The sequence below is a fragment of the Pleurodeles waltl genome, chromosome 10, assembly GCF_031143425.1.
Source record: "Pleurodeles waltl isolate 20211129_DDA chromosome 10, aPleWal1.hap1.20221129, whole genome shotgun sequence".
Classification (NCBI taxonomy): domain Eukaryota; kingdom Metazoa; phylum Chordata; class Amphibia; order Caudata; family Salamandridae; genus Pleurodeles; species Pleurodeles waltl.
In genome coordinates, this window is record NC_090449.1 from 1,045,132,839 (window position 1) to 1,045,138,838 (window position 6,000).

Genomic DNA, 6,000 nt, shown 5'->3' on the forward strand with positions numbered 1-6,000 from the left:
AGCCATGCTAGCTTGACTCCAGTGGCATGGGGAGCACGGGGCCCACGTCTGGGCATACCTGGCGCACTTCCCACAACCAGCGCTCCACCACACTCGGAGACTAGAGGTATAAGAGACTTTGCAATAGAAAGCAGGTGATAACTTTCAACAACGGAGCCCCCCCTAGTGTTAAAGGAAAGGTGCGACTTGCAGATAAAGCCTATTTTGTTTTATCTTGACGGCAGTAGAGAACTGCTGCTTACAGATAAAATGAGGAGATACGGTTTATCGTCCCAACATACATTTAATCTTCACTAATTAGGATATAGTTTTCTAGGATTAAAAAGTAAACTTTTCCAAGCCCCCACCCCCACTTTGAAGGGCTAACACCAGTGAGGTATCTCGTGACAATTTATTGTGGGCACGTGTCATTGTGATGGGCTTTTACCACAATCTGGTTATTCTTAAAAATCTCAAACAGGTAAATGTTCAAAAGTGCTGGAGAGGTGGGCACCACTGTAGCAACTCAGAGGATAGCATAACGCCTGCACATAGTTACGGTCCAGCCTAGATTCTCTGAGTGCACTCGCTCAGGAGTGATTGAAACCACCTCGGCGCAGCATCATTGGTTCAGATATTATGGCCATCTATTTATTTATGTTTAGCAGAATTGAATGGTCCACAGTGTCAAAGGTTTCAGAGAGTGTTCAGCTTGACCAGGAGACATCCTGACCCTTCATCCATGATTCTTAGGATTGTGTCCCAAAATCCTAATAGTGCGTCCCTTGTCCCAAGTCATGGTCAAAAGTCTATTCCAATGAAGAATGAAACATGTAGGTGTTGAGATGGTTCTTTAGCTGGGCCATAACTACTATTTCCAAGAATTTAGCTAATACTGGCAGAATGGTTATAGATCCAGGGGTGGGACGTAAAGATGAGTGAAGGCTGTTTTATTTTTTAGGAGTTTTACTATACTCGTTCTTCAGTGCTGTTGGGATGAGACAAGACCTTCATTGATGGATTAAATCACAGATTAGGAATAAATTAGAGAAAGGTGTTCATACGGGGATTACAGAATCTTCTGTTTTAAGGAGTTCATACAGGGATTACAGAATTTCATGTTTTAAGGTCTCCATACAGGGATTACAGATTCTGATGTTTTAAGGAGTTCATACAGGGATTACAGAATCTCATGTTTTAAGGTGTTCATACAGGGATTACAGAATCTCATGTTTTAAGGTCTACATACAGGGATTACAGAATCTCATGTTTTAAGGTGTTCATACAGGGATTACAGAATCTCATGTTTTAAGGTCTACATACAGGGATTACAGAATCTCATATTTTAAGGTGTTCATACAGGGATTACAGAATCTCATGTTTTAAGGTGGTCATACAGGGATTACAGAATCTCATGTTTTAAGGTCTACATACAGGGATTACAGAATCTCATGTTTTAAGGTGTTCATACAGGGATTACAGAATCTCATGTTTTAAGGTCTACATACAGGGATTACAGAATCTCATGTTTTAAAGTGTTCATACAGGGATTACAGAATCTCATGTTTTAAGGTGTTCATACAGGGATTACAGAATCTCATGTTTTAAAGTCTACATACAGGGATTACAGAATCTCATGTTTTAAGGTGTTCATACAGGGATTACAGAATCTCATGTTTTAAGGTGTTTATACAGAGATTACAGAATCTAATGTTTTAAAGTGTTCATACAGGGATTACAGATTCCCATGTTTTATAAATTACACTTTATGAGCCAGTGGCATGGCGTGTAGGACTAATGGCTTGATTTAGAGCTTGGCAGACGGGTTACTCCGTCACAACGGTAACAGATGTCCTGTCCACCGAAATCTAAATCCCATTGGGTACAATGGGATTTAGATTTCGGCAGATGGAATATCCATCACAGTTCTGACAGAGTAACTCCTCTGCCAATAATGTAATCAGGACCTCAGTCTTAGTTTACATTGATACCACCAGTGGAAAGTAAATAAGCAAAAACATTTTTTTCGGAAAAAAAAAACATTTGAATTATATTCATCATTATACATTTAGGGCCAGATGTACCAAAGGGTTTTTCCCATTCTGCGTCAATGGGGAATTGTGTTCGTACATATGGCCCTTAGTTCAAAAAAGATCCATGAGAAAAACAGGCCAGGAAACAATACTTAAATATTCTTGTACACACATTCATGAATGGCACAATAGTTTGCAACTCCTTCACTCTTACCATCTTTTTTCTGGAAAACCAAACTAGTCCTATTTTGCACTTCTCAGAAGTTATGATTCTCAAAATTGCACTTGGGAAGCTTCTGCACTGAAGCACTCTGTCTCCAGGGATAAATCAGTGATAATAAATTACAATTGTTAACAGTTTATTTGGGATATGACATTCATTATCATAATGCATCATCAGCTATTGGAGAATTTGTTCACTATGAAAGGCTGTGACAAGCAAACTCCAGAACAGAGAGGCAGTAATTCAAATTGAACTGAAGTTCAATTTGGAAGTAGAATATATGAACCAGGAATAAGAAATAGCTTAGCCGATTATTACCTGTTGAAGAAAAAAGTGGAGATGTACTAAACAATGCGGAAAGTGTGATAACTGCAGAAACGTCAAAGATTTACAAGGGGGCAGTGAACGAAGCAGAAGGTATAGAAGCAGTGACAGATGAAAATGTAAACAAAAAGACAGCAGAACTCATGAACATTGATTGGCCCTAAGAAAAAAAAGAAGATCTAATAGCCTACCTCGATGTAATAAGCCAATTGTCATGGAACAATGACATCTCATAGAGGGGCTGTGTTAGTGGTGCCAGTTTATTTGAGTTAAAGACTATAGGCCCAGATGTGTGAAAAAGTGGCACATCAGCTCTGATGCACCACTTTTTCTGCCCCCCCCCCACGCACCTAACCCCATGGTTGCGCTGTATTTAACATATGGCACACCATGGTGGTAGTTAGGACAATAGCGTCAACATTTATGATGCTATTGTGGCACTTTGCTACAGTAACATCAAAAATGTTGCCACTAGTGTAGCAAAGTGCAAGGAGGCCCATTGATTACAATGGGTGCGTCATGTTAACGTCTGCCCTTGCGCAGGCGTTAAAAATGACGCCAAAAATGTAGCAGTAAAATCTTGTAAGTTTCACTGTGCTATTTTTGCGGGCCTCCTAACGCCGGGACACCCCCATTGCATACTTTATGCCTGACGCAGGCATAATGTGGCGCAAGGGTTCGCAAAGTGGCGCAATGCAAGCATTGCGCCACTTTGTAAATATGGTGGGGCAAAACTTGCCTCCTTGAGCCACATTAGCGTAAAATAATGACACTAATGCGGAGCCAGGAGGTGCTAGGCCTTCTTAAATCTGGCCCATAGTCTCAAGCACATGATGGTCATTCAAAAATAATTGACACAAAAAGATGAACACGAATGGGCTTCCTGTGGCCCGGGATGTATATATGAGTGTTGGAGTTATAAATCAGAAAAGATAGGGAAGTACCTAAGCAAGGTAATGGAAATACCTGATGGTCCATGGCAGAAAATATTGTTGGCTATAGATGGACCATTTGGGGTGTTAGGGAACTTTCCTAAATATGCCATTGTGGGTTTAGATCATATTGTCAATGTCCAGAGGTCAAGTTTGTGAAACAAGTTAACATCAAGGAGGTAAGTAACATTTGTGAATTTTTTTTTTAGCAGAGAGGGTTTCTTAAAGAGATTGTGATTAACGCTATGGACCTATTGAACGATTCCAAGAGAAAGTAGAGATTGCATGCTATTTGAAAGGACCAGAGGAAGAAAAGCAAGTAACTAAGCTGAAACAGGTGTGGATGGATAAGAGGTTGGAAAAGAAAATCTGCAATAGCTTCAGAGTGGGGACCGAGCAAGGGTGAAGTCAAGAAAGTCTATACGCAGAGCGTCATCTCAATATTCTGGCTCTTTAAAGATAGTACGAGTGGGCAAGGAAGCAGCAGAGTTGAATGATGGGAGCATGTGGAACAACAGCTAGGTGGTTGTGGTGCTAGACTGCATAAAACCGAAAGATGGATGGAAGAGAGGGAGAGAATTTCGAAGCACGAGTGTTGTAGATACAACGGTCCTCTTGAATCGATGAGGCATTCCTTATGTGGCTAGAGCACCAACCACATCTTTCACTGCACTCATGTTGATTGCTATGCACAGGGTGTCATGTTATGTTTAGATTCTAGTGTTATGATAATTTTGTTGTTGAGTTCAAAGTGCACCATGTCAAATTACATGACAAATTTATATTTAAATTGAAATACAACAAGATCATCCTTTAGTGAGTTTCAGGACAATTTTATTATTGGGATAGGGTGTTAATGTTATTGTGTAACATTTGAAAGAGAGATGTGTGGCAGTCCACATTTGGGATGTGGAAGAGAGGGGATGAGAAAGCTCGGAAGAGAATGGAGCAGCAGTTGCCTGCAGTTCCCCCTTCTGTCGATTGGATTTTCATCTTCACCTGCACATATCTCACCTCAGAGACCCCTGGCTGAGCCATGGTACCCACTCCACACAATTACTGCATCTGGAGAAGTTAGTGAGTTGTGGACTAGAACTCAGGGAAGACTGAAAATCCTCTGCCCCAGCAGGCATTAAACCCCATTCATCAACTATGCCTCCCGACAATGCCGCATACCAACATGGGATTTTGTGGGACTGTATCCATCACCATCTGGGAGGCCCGGCAGGACCTGGAGTGTGTAGCACTGCATAATCACCAGTGTCACTTGGCTTAAGACACTGCTCCCAGGGTGGGGAGCAAGCATAGTCTGCATTATATGAGGGTCTGTTGCGGCATAGGTAGGTTTTAAGGTATGTAGAGTGTTTTTTGGGATGTGGCTAAAAATGTTCAACCCAACCCCGCTCCTTCCTCCATTCTCTCTATTTCTCTCCCTCTCACTCCATTCCCCTCCTTCTCTCACTTTCTCTTTCTCCCTCCAGCAATTTATTTCTGTGGATGGAGAAAGCTAGAGGAGCCTCTGATGTCTCGATGCAGCTCTCTTCTGGGAAATATCAGATGGGATAAATAGCCAATCCGGCACTAGCCCAAGAAGATGGGAGGGCCTTGGTGAGTGTTGAAAGCAAGTGGTTGGTTTCTGATCTGAGGTTCTTTTTGAACCCTTGGTAGGCCAGAGTTGACCATGTAACCCAAAATGCTTCTTCTGCAGAGCAGGAGGCAATGCCAGACTAGGCTTGCTACCAGCAACCAGGCAACCCAAAAGGATAATGGACGGAGTGCAGAACAATGCAAACACTCACCCCCAGTCACAGATCTGGGTTTAATCCATCATTCTTTTGCTCACCATGCCCCCCAGTTTGGACCCAGCCATATGCAAATCAGTCTTGACCCTGTTCCTCATGGGAACAGTCCAGCCCGAACTGCCAGGCCATGTCCTTCCTGGATCTGAAACAAGCATCCTGGGACCGGTTTCAGGGTATCACCCTTCATTAGCCAGACACTGCACAGGGACCCTGGTCCAACTTTTAAATGTGCGTCAGTGACTTGGCAAAAGAGGGCACAAAAAAGCTGAAACTGAATCAAATTCAAAGATGTTCTGAACAGGGGGCTCCAAAATATATTTAGCCTTGGGACCCCAAACACCTTAAGATATCTCTGACCGGGGATCACTCCAGGCTGTCAGCCTCCACCGAAATATATCTCTCAAATGATCACACCCACCATCGCTCCTGACAATGAGCCTAGGCCCCACTGACCTTCTTCCTGGAATCAAAGTGATAATTTGTGTGCACAGAGGATGCTCTGCTCCCATACTTCCAGTGTGTATGTTCCCACCACAGCTCTCAGGAACGTCAGCAATCCACATCTCCTGTCTGGGGTTGCAGTCCTCGCCTCCAACTAGGCTTGCCAGGACCAGGGCTTCCAAAATGAAACCCACAGGCCTCCATGTTATGTACCAAGCACAGGCACATATGCAACACATGATGCACATACAAACATCACGCACTGC